At 46.9% G+C, this 17,560-nt stretch overlaps 1 protein-coding gene across 1 annotated transcript in view; it reads left to right on the top strand.

The window, feature by feature from the left end:
- The first annotated feature begins 434 nt into the window (after positions 1 to 434).
- MACROH2A2 (macroH2A.2 histone) overlaps positions 435 to 17,560 on the top strand; it is a 58,211-nt gene continuing 41,085 nt past the window's right edge. The window contains exon 1 of the mRNA XM_060642544.3: positions 435 to 1,090. The gene's annotated coding sequence lies outside the window, so the exon portion shown is untranslated. The remainder of the gene's footprint in view (positions 1,091 to 17,560) is intronic.

Genomic DNA, 17,560 nt, shown 5'->3' with positions numbered 1-17,560 from the left:
TCATCAGGGAGAAATCAGAGAAAGCATGGATGGCCCCTAGCAAGTGAACATTTCCCCATGAAATAAACACATGGCTTTGATTCACCCCCAACCATGGAGTCCTGACCAACGTCTCCAGTTACAAAGGACAGCCCTGGCTTCCAGTAGAACAGAGCAACTACTAATCCATTATCACACTAATATTGTCCACCCCATCCCCATAAAAATGCATTTTCTAGAAACTAATGACATTTGGTCCTTAAGACAATAGCCTCGTGCTAATCAATAGCTGCTGGGATATTACAAATTAACACACTACCAAGCAACCGAATTAAAAAGGATGTCCAGGCACACAGTCCTACCCTCCAAAACATACATCTGCTACTCCAAATATTATGCAACGCTGGAATCTAAATTGGTCTTAATTTATAAAAAGCCAACAGGCATGGATACACGTTCTCGGTTCTTGTGGCTGTGGCTACCCTCTGCTACAGCCCCAGTGGTACACACGAACGTTAATGTACAGTATTTGTCATTATCTGAGGACAGGAGAGAGCATGGAAGGTGGCATTTTCGGCTTTCACCTTCCAAGACTCTCCCCAGAACTGCCCGATGAACGCCCACGCCGCCTTCTTCCACCAAAGGTGGATTCCGCAAACGGGAGACTCCGGATCGTGACCGTAGTGCTTCGGTCCCCAGCCCTGGGGAAAGCCTCATCGTAGCAAGTGGCCCTCAGCGCATGCAGCAGATCCGCGGGCGACGCGGAGGCCGCGCGGTTTCATCATTAATGCTCCTGAAGGACAATAGCTCATCAAGCCCCACCGAAAGCCCCGGACCCGTCGCGGAGCCTGGGCTGGCGGGGGATGAGGCTGAGCGACTCCTCCTAGAGGTGGTTATGTGGAGAAGGAGCAATCCCTTCTCCCTCCTCCTCCTCCCCCCGCTACTATCCGCGGCCCGTAGAACTGCCGCTTGCCGCCATTGACAAGCACCGATAGAACCCAAAGAAAGGCAAAGAGTCCTGCCCGGCACCGGCGCCGCGCGGGCCGAACCTGCGCCCCGGGAGCGGCGCGCCGAGGGCACCGGGCGCCCGGAGCAGGCGGCGCAGCACCAGGTGAGCCCGCCATGGCGATGGCATTATTGTTCAGGGGGCTCCGGGGTCTGGAAACAAAACGCGCCGCGGGGGCAGTGCAGGGGCCGGAGAGAACCCCTGCCTCTCCCGCCGCCCGGCCCCTGCCGGCGCACCCCGATAGCCGACCCTCCCCGCAAAAGAAAGAGAGAAGAATTCATAAATCAAGCTGCCCAACTTGCTTCCTCGGGAAATAAAGGCGGGGGGTGGGGGGGGGGGTGCTAAAGAAGCGGTAAAATTGCAGCGGCCGGCGAGGAGCGGGGGCATCCTGGGCGAGGAGGGAGGAGGCGGCGGGATGCGGGGTCCGGCGGCGGGCCGCGGCGAGGCCGGCCAGGGAGGGAGCGGCGGGCTCCCGGGATGCGGAGTTCGGGGCGCCGGAGCGGAGGAGGGAGGCGCCCGGCCGCCGAGGGGACCGCTCCGGGGCGGTGGGCCGCTCGGGGGGCCTCCGAGGGTGCGGGGCTGGGCGCCGACCGCTCCGGGCTGACAATGGAAGGGGCGCGGGGGCGCGGAGCGGAGGGAAGGGGCCGGGGGCCGGGGGCGGGCCGCGCCGCCGAAGGTCAGGCCGGGGACGCGGGCGGCGGGGGCGAGGCCGGGGGCTGCCGCGCGGTCGCCGGGCGCCACGAGCGCCGCGAGCCCCCGGCCGGCGCGGAGGAGGGCTCGGGGCCGGGCACTCCCCTCCGGTTCCCTTTCCGGGGCGCCCGGTGCCGCCGCGCGCTGCGCTGTCCCCGGGAAATGGCGGCCCCTCCGCCGCCCGCTTGGGCAGTCCCGGCTTCCCGCTTTGCGCGGGAAAAAAAATATATATAATAATAATGGTAATAAAAAGGAAAAAAGGGACAAAAGTAAAGCGGCCGCGACGAAGGAAAGGGCTGCGGCGGGCGCCAGACGGCGCGCAAAGCGCGTGCGGGGCGCGGCGGGAGGGACCGGCCCTACCTCCGCGGCTCGCAGCCCGCGCCTCCGAGCACCCCGGTGCCAGCTTCGCCCGCCGCCTAAATCGCGCCCGTGGGTGTCCTTCCCCGCCTTTCCTCGTGGGGGCGCCCTCCGCTCCTGCCCTCTTTGTTCCTCCCAACAATGGCCAAAGGGCATTGAGCCCCCAAAGGGCCAAATGAGCCTGCCTCTCCAGGAGTTTCCTGTCGCCGATCGCTCCGGAGCCACCGCGGGCGTGATTTCGGCCCGGTCACTGCCGGGGTTTAATGGCAACCGTCCCACGACGGGCGAAGAGGTGAAGGAGGCCAGAAGCAGCGGGCCGAGGAACCAAAGCGCAGGTCCCTGTGTGTCTGGGGCGGTGAGGCCCGGACAGTAAAGGTGGTCCCCGCATTCCCGCGACGCCGGTGAACAGCGGTGCCGCTCCAGCCTCTACTCGGCCAGGGGGCAGTCCACCCGGGGCCCGGGCCTAGATCCCCGGGCCTCAGGGGCCTGTTCTCCTGGAGGTGGTCAGCACCCCCTAGCAGATTGGTTTCCTCACTTTCCTCATTTGTGTTTGTGTCGAAATCCGACTGTCCCCTCCCTGGGCTGCGCAGTTGTTAATGGGTGAGAGAAACAGAAACGTTATCAAGAGCGAAATGCGCCTCCGTTTGTGTTGTTTCTTATTTAGGACCAGTTCCTTTGTGGAAACAAACTAAGCGACACAGAATTCTCAGTTCGTTCATATTTAACTGAACGTTATCACTTACTCCTTTGGAAAACTCCTTTTTTTTTTTTTTTTTTTTTTTCCAAATGAGTGTTGAGAACGCCAAGATTTGGAAACACGCTCATGGTTTTTAGAATCGCTGTAGCCGAGATTATCATGTAAATAAAAATAGGCTCTGCCTGGAGGAAAAGTTTATCATGGATCGAGTAATTCACACCTTTAAAACCTCCCTTTCCTGTATCCAAATTTAAAAATGTATATATGCCCACCTCTGCACTCCAGTTCTGCTAGCCTGTCAATTTCTTCCTCGCCTGGATCCATTTATTGACGTGCTTTGGACATTATTAATGGTTTCCTCTCTTTCAAAACTCTGTCAAAGAATTTAGCTCCTTGGATCCAGAATGTTCCAAAGAGTCTGACCTTACTCTCTCCCCATCCCATCTTCTGTCTAGTTCCCAGGGATTCTGTAGCTTTTCCCAGTGGGTGAGACACCCTACCAGCTATTGTCTGAGACAGCCAGGTCTGTTTTCACTGCCTCCTGCCAAGCAGAGCAGGAGGGAGTCCTGTTTTCCGCAGGCAACTTTAAATGGAAGATATCTGTAACTTGGCTAGGGGGAAGGGTGTGCAAAAATTCAACCGACTTTTTTTTTTTTTTTTTTTTTGAGAGAGAGAGCAAAAATTCAGCCAACTTTTTTTTTTTTTTTTTTTTTTTTTGTGAGAGAGAGAGAGAGAGAGAGAGAGAGAGAGAGAGAAAGAGAGAATCCCAAGCAGGCTCCCTGATGTCAGCCAAGAGCAGGAGGCTGGACTCAATCTCACAAACCGTGAGATCATGACCTGAGCCAAAATGAAGAGTCTGATGCTTAACCCACTGAACCACCCAGGCACCCACCCCATGAGCAACTTTTTTAAAAATGTTTTTCATTCTTAAATAGCCTCAAGCATGCCTGGGTAGCTCAGTCAGTCAAGTGTCTGACCCTTAGTTTCGGCTCAGGTCATGATCTCACAGTTTCGTGGGTTCGAGCCCCACATTGGGCTCTGTGCTAACAGCATGGAGTCTGCTTGGGATTCTCTCTCTCTCTCTCTCTCTCTCTCCCACCCTCCCCTCCCCTCCCTCACACTCTGTCTCTCTCAAAAATAAGTAAATAAAACCTTAAAAATATTTTTTAACTTAAAAAAAATAAAAAGAAACAGCCTCAAAGATGCACCCTCGGTAAATGCTTTTTTTGCGCAGAGATGAGCAAAGAACTTATGGTGGGAGATCATTGAACAAACATTTATTGGGCACCAATTATTAAACACCTTTGCATGCAGAAAGAAATGCAAATATGGGGTAGTCATGGGCCCTGCTCTCAGAGAGCTTACATCCTAAGCCTAGGAGATAAAATGTGCAGGTAAAAAGTAATTAATCTTGGCAAGCTGAGTGGGAAACCGGGGGCTTTCTCGCACTGCTAACAGGCGTGTAAATTGAAACGGCCAATTTGAAGGGCAGTTTGGCACTGTTAAAATTAATAATGTGCCCATTCTATGACCCCAACCATTCCATTTCTTCGTATATATCCTAGAGAAGCGGGCACAAGGGTGCAGAGTTTTGGTAGTTTTGAAAGTAAAAGCAACCTAATGGCCATCATAGGGAATGGCTAAATAATGGCACATTTACTTCTGGATAATTAGGCAACAGTTCAAAAGAACGAAGTAAGTCTATATATGCTGAGACGGAAAGGTCACCAAACCATATTATTAAAGAAAAAGGCAATTACAGAACAATACGTACTGTATGGGACTATTAAAAAAATAATAATACTATACATTCCCATAAGTAAAAATACATACAAAAACAGATAGGGCTGTAAAGACACCCACTGGAAGAGACGAGAACTGGAGGAATTGTCAAGGAAGAGATTAGTCATACAATTATTCATACCCATCTGTAACCATTGTTACAACGTTTGAAATTTTACAATTTGAATCGATTTCTATATTACTTGCATAACTAAATACAATTAAGATACAAGTGGTTGATAATGTGTAATAAAAGCCACAATAAAATGTTACAACAGTTTTTAAAGGGAGAACAGCGTTTTAGGCTGGAACGGGGTGGGGGGGGCGGGGGGGGGGTGGAGGACCAAGCTTCACAGACATTGCAGGAGGATTGGAGGAGAGGGGGAAAGGGTCCAAGGCAGGCAGAAGGATGCTTGACCAGACTGTCGTCACATAAATTCTCTTTCGAGGCTGAGTCCCCACCTGCCCTGCCAGGGTTCAGGTCAAAGAGAACTAAACCAACAGTTTATCATTTCTATCTTTTTTTGTTTTTTAATTTTAGAGAGCACGAGTGGAGTAGGGGCAGCAGGAGAGGGAGAGAATCTTAAGCAAGCTCCATGCTTAGTGTAGAACCAGAATGCAGGACTCGATCCCATGACCCTGGGATCGTAACCTGAGCCGAAATCAAGAGTTGGCGGCTCAAATGACTGAGCCACCCATTAAATTAGATTTAGAAGGAAAGATAAAATGAGCCAATAGAGGTATGACATCTAACAATTTTATGGTATTGGATGGTAGTACTTAAAAAAAAAATTTATGTTTATTTATCTTTGAGAGAGAGACAAAGCACGAACAGGGGAGGGGCAGAGAGAGAGGGAGACACAGAATCTGAAACAGGCTCCAGGCTCTGAGCTGTCAGCACAGAGCCCGACACAGGGTTCGAACCCATGAACCTTGAGATCGTGACCTGAGCTGAAATCTGACACTCAACTGACTGAGCCACCCAGGGGCCCTGGCAGGTAGTATTTTAAAAAGGTAGTGAAGGGGCGCCTGGGTGGCTCAGTCGGTTGAGCGTCCAACTTCGCTCGGGTCACGATCTCACGGTCCTTGAGTTCGAGCCCCGCATCAGGCTCTGTGCTGACGGCTCAGAGCCTGGAGCCTGCTTCTGATTCTGTGTCTCCCTCTCTCTCTGGCCCTCTCCCCGTTCATGCTCTGTCTCTCTCTGTCTCAAAAATAAATAAAAATGTTAATAAATAAATAAATAAATAAATAAATAAATAAAAAGGTAGTGAAAACTTCAGGATGGAGGGTTTGTTTTCTCCTGGATGCACACTGGGATATATTTTGGGAATTAAGTTGGAGGGAAAGAGAAGTGTTTGAGAGGCTACTTCGTTCCCCACCACCACCAGAAAAATCACAAAAGGCACCCTCAAAATACTTCTGAAACAAATACTTAAGGCTAGTTTCCTTCAAACACTCATTTAAGGTCAAATGTGTACATAACACTATGCAAAGGGTAACAATGTAGGAAAAACAGCCCCAGACCAGGGTTCCAGAAGTGGGGGTTAGGAGGCTGGTCCTAGGTCTGGTTTCACACAGACCGTGGGGTCATGGACAAGCTGTTTCATGAGCTCCTCCCATGCCACACCTTTTACGGTGGCTGAAATTAGGAGGGGGCCCTAAAAATAGTTGATGGCTCAAGTCCCTTTCAGTCTTAGATCGTGATTTTGTGAAATCCTATGATTCTAACCTCATGATGATTGTGAATTCCCTGGCAGAGGGGATTTTGGGGGGATATGGGATAAGACTAGGAGGGGGCCCAAAGTGCCCCGCCTTGGGAAAAATAAAAGGTCACTGTCACAAGGTTCTCAGTAGATTAGGTAGCTCTGGGAGCTTCCCCAGAGCTGACATTTCATTACCGCCCTTAAGATCAGTGAGGGAAATAGATGTTGCCGAGTTCAAGCCTCGTGGTACACACAGAACATCAAACGCTATAGTGTTGCAATAGTTGCTTTTGAAACAGAGGGGAAGTGCCAGCCTGCGTCCCAGGAAAATCGTTCTCTAAAACTGTTGCTTCCATGGAAATAAGTCACAATTGCTAATGTTTATTGAATGCCTTCCTGCCTGCCAGGCACTGTTCCAGACATTTTATGTGCATTAACTCATTTCTTTCTTACAACAGCACTTTAGGTAGATACCATTGTTATACCCAAATTACAGAAAAGAAAAGAGAGGTTGAGGACGTGCCCACACCTGGGCGGAGGTAGACTTGGGACCCCAGCCCAGGCAGCCTCGCGCCACAGCCCCACATCCTTACCTCCGTGACGGGAGAGCAAGGGGGTTGCTTCTCATTATGCAGATTCTTATTCTACAACTTGTTATTTGCATCACTGTGTTACCTGCCTATGTCAGGTGAAAGATAAAGATGATCCGATGGAGCCACATCACCCTATACTTTAAACTGTCTTGTCGCCACGTATTAAATAAGATGAATTTGGTGGTTTCTCTGAAGCCCTTACTGTTCATTTATCCATCTCACCATCCATCATCCTTGGCCCGATTTATTTGACTGGCGTTGCCAATTTGGACATGGAGTGGAGTAAGTAATTCAAGTCGGAATTCTCGTGCTTTGACAGAAGTGTGTGTGGAAATATGCACCGGACCACCGGCCTCGGTCCGGGCACGTTTACTTCAGCTGATCCCGGGACTCCAGAATTTGCGGCCGCGACCATATTGTTTAACCCTAAATCGCAACACACAATCTGATCAGAGATTTGGGGGTTGTTTCTGGATATAAGAGGCGGTCCTGATGATATAGTTTGGATGCCTAAATACGGGGCGTTTCCATAACAACAGGCCAAAAATATCACCAAGTAAAATCAAACCGATCCTGGAAAACCCGGGCCCTGTGTTTACTAGGCCTGGCACTAATAATGACATATATTATGCAACTTGTACTCTGTGCTCCCTTCACTGCTCAATAAAGCCGTTAAAATTAAACAGTGGTGGTAGAATATGAAAAAGTAAGTTCCAATAGCTTTTATAATTTACAACATAAACTTTTAGGTCCGATGATAGTTCACCGGGTCCCCCATCAGAGTACTAGATTTGCAAATTGACGGATCTTCGTGAATTTCAGCACAGCGCTGTCCAACACTGGAGTCGCGCTTCAGGAAACTCTATAGGTTATTGCCTCGGAGTGGAGAAGAGGCAGTCTTGGGAAAAAACCAAGGTAGAATTTTCAGGCCCGGTTGTTCTAGTCTGTGGTTATCGTGGGTGATGAAATAGTCACTTCAAAGGAAAGATTACCTGGATGTGACTTAATTCTACCGGGTTTTTCCAGGTCTGTAGATTTCATAGAGGGGGGGTCAGACAGAGTGACATTTTGAGCATCTTCGTAGAACAGAAGCCTCTTTCTGTTGGAAGGGACCTCACAAGTTAGCAGGTGTAATGGCTGTCGTTTCTCAGAGCCCCAAACCAGAAAATGTGGGGACCCAGCCATGAAGGTTCTCAGGCACCTCCCCACTCCAGCCAGGACAGCTGCCCTTCCCTCCATCTGCTCTAACTATTGGATCTCCTGAAAGGTTGTTCTTTTTTGTTTGTTTCGAGCCAAGTTGGCGGAGTTGGGGGGTGGGAGGTTGTTAAAAAATCAGCGGGTTTGGCTACGGGCCACAGGTGGTCAGTCCAACACTGGAACCCCTGCCCCCCAACACACACACCTGCTGGGGTCCGCCATACCTTCTGTCTGGGGAGGACACCGCACTACACCTGGAGCCCCCGGCCCCTGCCACTTGTGGCCACATTGCAGCCACCACCTTAGGACGGACAGTGAGGAAAACAGGGGAGGGAGGAACTGGCAGGGGAGGGATGGAGGAAGAGGGGTTCCGGGGCAGCTACCTCTGCCCCAAGAGCCCACAACCGGCCCCACCTATGTGCCCAGCAGTGGGTGTCTCCGGGAGCTTCTGGCAGATGAGGTGGCACCAGGGACCACAGCCTACCTGCTGTCTGTACTGGTTTGCTCACTCTCAGCCCCAGAGGGAACTCCCGCGTCCCCTCACCCCTCACCTGAGAAGCTCTTGGCTTAGACAAAGTCAGTTCCCTGCTCAGGGGACTACTGTCTCTAACAGTCACCCTCACGACTAATTTGAAACTATGGGATTTTATGGAGACAGGATAGCCTGCCCACTCGTCCTGTTTGTCAGCGGTCAAGAGCAAAAGAGACCCAGCTGGACGCAGCGAAGGGTTTTGGTTTTTATTTTGTTCTCCATGACGGAATAGATTCAGGAAGACGTTTTCTTCTGGGGTGCATTACTAAGATCCAACAAGAACAAAACTGATTTTTATCCATTTGCTTATATTCATTTCTCATCCAACTAGTACCATAGGTGGCCAAATATATTTATATTATATTAGAGAATAGCAGAAGGCCAATAATGAAGAAACCAAATATATATCAACTTGGTCCCTTTGTCTTTAAAAAACAAAAACAAAAACTTGAGCTCACGTTCAACAAAGGCAGCAGAACCTGTTAAAAGTCACCAAGTACTGGGGCGCCTGGGTGGCTCAGTCGGTTAAGTGTCAGACTCTGGCTCAGGTCATGATCTCATGGTCTGCGAGTTCGAGGGATCTCATGGTCCCACGTCCAAGAATCTGGAGCCTGCTTCAGATTCTGTCTCTCTCTCTCTCTCTCTGCCCCTTCCTGGCTTGTGCTCTGTCTCTCTCTCTCTCTCTCTGTCTCAAAAATAAATTAAAGAAAAAAAGTTTTTAATTAAAAAAAAAGTCACCAAGTACTGCAGTAACAGCTTATACAATAAATCCATGCCATATCTATCCCCGCCCCCCCGCTTGCTCTGCCCTCCTCTCCCCATCCCTTCTAGAAGGATGTGGGCACACCCGCTCCGACTGTGGCTTATAAAGAACGCACGGGTGGTTGAGCTTCCCCCTAGATTATTCCAGGACATGGCTTGAAAGACTTTTTTTTAAAAAAGGAATGATTTGTAACCCAATAGTATAATTTAAATAAATTGGGCTAACGCTTGGTTCTAACGTTCATGGTTGGTTAATTTAGTTAATTTGATCCGTGTGTCATTTTGATGAAATTGCATTTGCTATAGCCCTTTACATTATAAATTGTTAATGTGCTTTAACATATATGAGGATAAAATTATTGACTATGCTCATTCACTTAAAGGTGGCCTTGGAAGAAAACGGTTTGGAAAGTATTAACTTGTGCGATAATATATTTGCCCTTGGACTTCATAAATGCAAGTGTAATAGAGCAAGTGATTTAGCTGGGATTACCGAAAATGGTTTTCACAGCCACAAAATAATACTAACAAACTATTATTATTTTAATACAGTCCTTAAGGTAACACACCAAAATATATTAGAATTCTATTAGGTGGGAGGCTAAGAGGTTTTTTTAATGCCCTTTAAAAATATATTTCTACATATAATTAATACATTGGTATTGAATTCCCTTAGGTCCTGCCCAGTTTTATTCCATCTCATTTCATTCTCCCAAAGGATAGTTTGGAACCGACAGAGTGAAGATGCTTCATTGTGGTGTCTACTTTATTTTTCATAATTATTTACAATATGAAATATTCTGACACACGATACTACAGATTAGAGAAATGTCATGGGGCCTAAAAAAGAATACATTTCAGCAATTTTAAAACCGTATTTGAAGTTAAAAAAAAATTCATTTCCATCATTAAAAAGCTACAAGACCTCTTATTTCCAGTTTTAAAGTAACGTATATATGAAAGCCTTTTGATTTGTATACTTTTTCGCGGGAATTCGCTCTTTCATTCATGTATTCTGCAGAAACTTACGGAGAATCTTCTAGGAGCCAAGGTTAGTGCAGGGATAGAGTCATAAACAAAAAGAGCGAGACCCCAAGTCTTGTTGATTTCCGGGGCTCGGGCTCCCCTCTCCCCTGCCACCGGCCCCTGGGGGTCCCTCCTCACTAAAGAAGAGGCAGCTGGCGCCCGGATCTGCCTCTGATTTCGCCACCCACCAGGAGCACGCAGGCAAGCGTGAGACCCAAGCCCACCCTGTGAGCATTTGCAGAAGCTGGATGGCAGGAAAATGGTCACTTAAATCAAGACTGCTGGCGGCTTCCAGTAGACCTTCTTGCTGATTGGCTAGGGTTTGTCATAGTCCCCATCAGTTGACATATAATAAAAATTTCCAGAAGTTGCTTGAGGCATAAAAAAAAAAAATGTTCTTTATCAGCTCTTTATGCTTAAGAAAGGACTTATTTAAATTAAAAGAAAATAGTGGTCTGAAGAAACCAGACCATTTTTTCCTTTACAGAGGCAGTCAGTGTGTTGAGTACAGTTTGCTGTTTCCCACCAAAAGCAATTCATTCAATAAGGGCAGATGCTTGGCATTTTTCTTTTCTTTCCTCTCCTCCCTTCTGGGATTACAGTATAATTATAAATATTATTTATAGGAATCCCATATGCTACAATCGGGCAAATACAGACTCACTGAATTTGATCCTGTTATATTAATGGGTCTTATATAATCTCTTGATATGAAATTTTATATTCTTCAATTATCTCAAGACCAATGACTCACCTGGTGATGAAAGTGATCTAAATTTTTCAATATGACATTATTACTCAATTATAACACAGTTGAACTTTTTCTCCTTACCAGAATACTCATTTCGAGGCTAATTCCCAAATGATGTTTGTGAAGATGTTAAATTAAAATGACACTTTCTGTTTCCAATTCCACATGATGGACGGAGTATATGGGCTTCCTTCTCTTGGAGCCCACAGAAATACCGGTAAAGAATTGCAAAGAAAATAAACACTTAACAACAAAAGGGCAAGGGGGTGGTGTTGCTCATTAGCAAGTGGAAGATTTCAACAGATTTCTGGAAGACTGGAAGTACCTGGGGCTATGCAGACAATGTCACAGGGGAAGCCACAAGTAAGAAGAGTAAAATGCAAGGGGCACCTGGGTGGCTCAGACAATTGAGGGTCTGACTCTTGATTTCAACTCAGGTCATGATCTCAGAGTTGTGGGATTGCACCCCACACCACGCTGAGCATGGAGTCTGCTTGAGATTCTCTCTCTCCCTCTGCCCCTCCTCCCCCACTTGCTCTCTCTCTCTCTCTCTCCCTCTCTCTCAAATAAAAAATAATATAAGGGTAAATGCAAGAGGGAGCTCCACTGAAGGTGGGCAGGGTGAGAAGTGAGGAGTCGTTGTGGGTCTGTTTCTGGAAAAGCCAAGTGGATTGGCCTCTCTCCCTCCCCTTCTCCCAGTTGAGCTTCCGGGGATCTTCCATTTCTCCCCCAGCTAACAGTCTGAGGCTTCCCCTCTGAAGAAATTGAACAACTCAGGGCTGGTCTAGAATTTCTAGGATTTCTAGGATTTCTAGAATTTCTCGTTCTGGCCTTCGGGGGCTCTCAGTCCCTGACTGGACACGCTCAGGTGAGGTGTTGACTGACATGTGCTATGCACACATCCAGAGGTCCCAAGCAGGAACCATGCCTACCAAAAGAGAGCTGAGGAAAGCTTTTCCATCTGCCTATCATCATTAGCATTGTCTATCATTCTTAAGTATCAAGGCCTGACCAAAGGTCACCAGACATTTAAGAAAAGCCATCATGAAAGAGAAAGATGATAATGAACACATAGGATGATGAGCTGGGTGAGATAATCGAAAGAACAGATGATAACATAAACACACCCTAAGTAATTTCAGAGAAACTCGAAGACATGGTGCCTTCATACAGGAACAGGATGATATGAAAAAGGAATAATCAGAGACAAGAAAGAGGTGTTGGACATTAATAATATGATTGCCAACATTAGATGTTAAGAGGACTGGGGAAAAAAATGGAAGGGAAGGGGTAAGAGAGAGGAGCAACCCAGGAGATCCAACCCCTGGTTCACAAGCATCCCCGTAAGAGAAGGGGCACGTGGGAGAAATAAAGAGATGGGGGGAAATAATCAAATCCGTAATAGAAAATTCCTGAAGTTATTAAAGAGATAAGTCTTCTGATTGAGTGAACAGGCTTATTGCCAAATGCAGAGCAGGGTGAATGGGGTCGGGGGGGACTCACACCTAGACACATCTTTGTGGAGTATTAGAACATAAAGAGAAAATCTAAAGTCTTGGGAGTTGGGGGGCACCAAACTTACCTGTAACACTGGATGAAAACACCAGTGGATCAATGGCTTTAAAATATTGAAGCAAAATGATGTGGATGCTAAAAACTATACCCCACCCAAGGATAATCCAGAGATCATTCAGTAAAGACAGTTTCATTTACGTAAGAAAACAAAGTTTACTTCTCTGTACTGTCCGTGAAGAGCTACAGGAGGCTGACACCAAGAATATAAGGGAGAAAGTCGAGAAAGAGGAGGTCATTGGATGAGGGATGATTGGATCATGGATGAGGCATGAGGGAAGACATTCCCAGGATGACCTCTGGGTAAAATAACCATTCCAAACTGGAGCATGAAGTCAAAGGGCTTCAGGATAAAAGTCTCTGGGAAGAAAGTGGCCCCTGCGAAGACCAATGACCAAGAAGCTTGGTGATTTTTAGGCTGTGGCAAAGCCACACTTCCCTTTTGTCAACAAGAACGAAGGAAAGTACGACTGATAGATCATCGTTATTCACGGGTTCCATATCAGCGAATTTGCCTGCCTGCTAAAATTTATTTGGAACCCCCAAATCAATGCATTTCAGTCTCTCAAGGACATGCACGGGGCGGCAAAACATTTGAGCCACCCATCCATCGGTCACTTTCCCTGCTGAGTTCTAACAAGGCCTGGTTTCCTCTTTCATCTGTCACGCTGGAAATTAGTGCCCTTCCCATGGTCTCTCTAGTGCCATGTTTTCACATTTTTGTGCTTCCCATTGGCGATTCCACTGTTTAAAGTGGCCCCCAAGCATCGTCCTGAAGCACTGTCTAGTGTTCCTGAGCACAAGAAGGCTGTGAAGGAATGTGCCTTCTGGAGAAAATATATGTGTCCAATGAGGTTCGTGCAGGCTTAAGTCACGGCGCGATTTCCCGTGAGCGCAGTGTTGGTGAATCAACAATACGTATTATATAAGGCGTCTTTAAACAGAAACGCACATAAAACAAGGTGATGTGTTGATTCGTTGATGAAAAAGTTGTGACCAGAGGCTCGCGGCCACCTAACCCTGTTTCCCCTAGGATCAGTGCTCCACTCTTCACTAATCCAGTGTTCCCGGCTGCTTTGTAGAACACAGCGACTGCACTTAACGAGAATCGACAGTGATTAGGAACTTGGGGGTGGGAGGAAGCTGTAAAAGAAAGACGTGCTCTAAATGTGAAGCCAAGTGAAATGTTGGAATGATTTTGAACAACCCGTTTGCAGAACAAAGAGAATCCACTTGTCGAGGCAGGTGCTGGACCCCAGGAAAGGAAGCGTGAGGCTAGCACGCATGCGATTCTGCAGGGAACAGTATTCACAAAGTCGCAATCATATAAATGCTGCTTAAGAGCATTTCGTTTTCGAAATCGGCCTAGAGACAGAAGGAAGACTTCACTGTGATTACAGGACCAAACAGAAAGGTGATGAGTGGAGGCAGTGGCAGCGTGGAGGACAGAGGTAGAAATGGGGAGGTGAGGTAGGGAGCGGAGGGGCCAGGGAAAGGTCAGGGCGCACATCCTCGTCCAACATAACCGTGACTCAAGAGGGAACATCTAGGGTTGGGGGAGTCAGAGACTGCAGTGTGTTCTTTAAAGTTCCCAAGGTCATCAGCAGAGGAAATAAAAACGGAAGTATGCAGTCAATGGCTGGAAAAGAGAAGAGAATGGGGACTCAAGTTCTCATCCTTCTGAGGCATTGACAGAGACTGTCTAAAAGTGGAAGTAAATTGTGACGTAGAACTATAAACACTTGAGCTTTGGAGGTGACCACCAGAAGTGAAATTAAAAACTGTTGCATGATGGGGCGCCTGGGTGGCTCCGTCGGTTAAGAGTCCGACTTTGCTTCAGGTCACAGTCTCAAGGTTCGGAAGTTCGAGCCCCACGTCGGGCTCTGTGCTGACAGCTCAGATCCTGGAGCCTGCTTTGGATTCTGTGTCTCCCTCTCTCTCTGTCCCTCCCCCACTCACACTGTCTCTCTCTCTCTCTCTCTCTCAAAAATAAAGTTAAAAGATTGTTTTAAACTGTTGCATGGAATGGCCTCTGGAAGCGAGATTGGGGGTAGAGTTGGGGAGAGACTGTTGCTCTGCATTTTATGCATTTCTTTACTTTTTGCTTTATAATACTATGTGCAAGCATTACTTAGATTTAAAGGCGAAATAAACTCAACTCTTTATTTTAGATTTCATTTTCTTTAGATTTATTTATTTTGAGAGAGAGACAGAGAGCACGAGCCGGGGAGAGACAGAGAGAGACACCGAATCCAAAGCAGGCTCCAGGCTCTGAGCTGTCAGTACAGAGACCAACTCCAGCCTTGAACCCATGAACCACGAGATCATGAGTTGAGCCGAAGTTGGCTGTTTAACCGACTTCGGGGCCACCCAGGTGCCCCAAGATTTTATTTTTTAATGTTTATTTATTTTTGAGACAGAGAGACAGCAAGCGGGGAAGGGGCAAAGAGAAAGAGGGAGAGAGATCCCAAGCAGGTTCCATACTGCACTGTCAGCGTGGGGCCCAACGTGGGGCTCAAACCCACAAAATGTGAGATCGTGGCCTGAACAGAAATCAAGAGTTGGACACTTAACCGACTGAGCCACCCAGGTGCTCCTAGATTTTATTCTTAAGTAATCTCCACACCCAATGTGGAGCTCAAACTTAGAACCCCTAGATCAAGAGTCACATGTTCTACCGATTGAGCCAGCCAGGCCCCCCCGCCAAACTCAAAATTTTAAATAACTTCTTTAACTTTTTTTGTTTTCCTTGCTTCAGGGTGACCTTGCACAAGTCATAATCGTGTTTCAGCTTGTTGGTGATAGGCCCTAACAGAGAAGTTCCCAAACTTTCTCAGTTCACAGAGAATTTAATGTCTCAGACATTTTTTTCTCAGGGCGCCTAGGCCAGAAGGAATACCCATCAGTTCCATTTATTACCTGGTTAGGTCCAAACAATAAGTATTTATGTCTTAACAGCTAGGAGCTATTTGAAAAAATATTGACAATGAATAAGAAGAAAAAAGGATATTTGTATCCCATTCTTAAATAGCCACAATGAATTACAAATAGGACGTGTGCACCTGTTGGGCACTGCACAACTTCTCAAACCTTAGAATCAGGTCAGACACTGCCACTCTCATTTTCTGTTCCACATCGATTTTTCCCTGGCACTTGCTTTAATCACAGCAGCCACCAAAAACTCAGCTTTGTAAGATATGGCATCATAAAAAAAAAGAAGAAGAAGAAGATAGTACAATCTACTGCGAACCACTGGTAGGAACACTTTGAGCTGGTAGTTGTAAGGTCCAACAGAGGTTGAGTATCACTTTATTCCCCTCGGAAGCTTAAACATTTGCTGGCTTGTCCCAAGTACCTTGGTGCAGTCTGGGAACCATGTCTCTGGCATCTATTTGAAATTTTATCATGATCTGTCTTGCAACTTCATCGGAAAATATTTGAGGACAAGGGTCATGTATATTCCACATCTAATGTAGTTTCTTATTCAGTAATAAATGCTTCATAAATACTGTCTTTCATCGAATCGATGATATCGTAGGTTGGAAGATGCATACTGATTTCTAGAGGTAGTAAAATGTCCAAAAAAAAAAAAAAAGATCATAAAATCACTGATATACAGTAGTTATTTGAATAGCCTGGCATGAGTTTATCGTCCGTCTCTGAGTCAGTGCTGCAATTTAATGTTTACCCTGTGATATCTGTAAAATGTAGCTCATCGGTGTCCTTATGGGCTTAAAACCCCATAACTATAACCCTAACACAAAATAAATAACCCTAACAAAACAGTCCGAACGTGCCCTCTTCCCAGCGTACACAAAACCAGTGTTTGTGGGGGTTTTTAATGTTTATTTATTTATTTTTGAGGGTTGGGGAGGCAGAGAATCTCCAGCAGGCTCCGTGATCAGCTGAGAGCCCAACGTGGATCTCGAACCCTCAAACTGTGACCTGAGCCAATATCAAGAGTTGGACATTTAACCTCCCCAGGCGCCCTACAAAACCAGTTTTGTTCTTCCAACTTCTCTGCTTTTGGAGGGAAAGGACAATGAGCAGGAGCTACTGTATTCCTCCCTCCTCATTCCCTGAGCCCCTGTTGTTAATGTGTCAAAAACTCTCCCATTTACTTTGCAAATAATTACGAGACTTTATACCTTGGTTATTCTTGGTTTCTCCGATATGAAAAGACAGATATATATTGCAGATCTAGGTTATATCTTGTCTGTTTCCCAATTCCTCTTTATTATTATTATTATTATTATTACTGTTTATTTATTTTAGAGAGAGAGAGAGAGACAGAGAGACAGAGCATGAGCAGGGGAGGAGCAGAGAGAGAGGGAGACACAATCTGAAACAGGCTTCAGACTCTGAGCTGTCAGCACAGAGCCCGACGCGGGGTTCAAACCCATGAACCTTGAGATCATGACCTGAGCTGAAGCCAGACGCTCAACTGACTGAACCACCCAGGCACCCCCCAAATTCCTCTTAAGCACCCCCACAATACCCCAGGATTGGCCTGGCGGGTGGGGCCAGCTGAACTTGGCCATGCACATCCTCCAGGGGCGCCCACACGGTGTCTGTAACCACTGGAAAAGCTTCAGCCATATTCTGTTCTTCAAACTTGTAAACAAACATAATGTACTGTAGTCCTTAGCTTTGCCTAATTAGAGAAAACATTGTTTTAGAGCAGAAGGTAAATAAATGTAAACATTTAAGTATTAGTCTGATGGAAACAAATTTCACATTCCAATAGTTCTTTTCTCTTTAGCTGAGTGGCCCTACACAGAGATTGAGAGAGTCGCAGGAGGTGGATAAAAACCCGTTCGAGTTGTTCACTCCTGACTTCCCAAGACTGGATGGAGTCAGGGGAAAGGGTGGCCTGGGAACGAAGGAAGCCGGGGGTTAGACTATCTCACCGC

This window comes from Panthera onca, chromosome D2 (assembly GCF_046562875.1).
Source record: "Panthera onca isolate mPanOnc1 chromosome D2, mPanOnc1 haplotype 2, whole genome shotgun sequence".
In the NCBI taxonomy this organism is placed as follows: Eukaryota; Metazoa; Chordata; class Mammalia; order Carnivora; family Felidae; genus Panthera; species Panthera onca.
The sequence above is the reverse complement of the archived record's forward strand: the minus strand, read 5'-3'. Positions and strand labels throughout refer to the sequence as shown.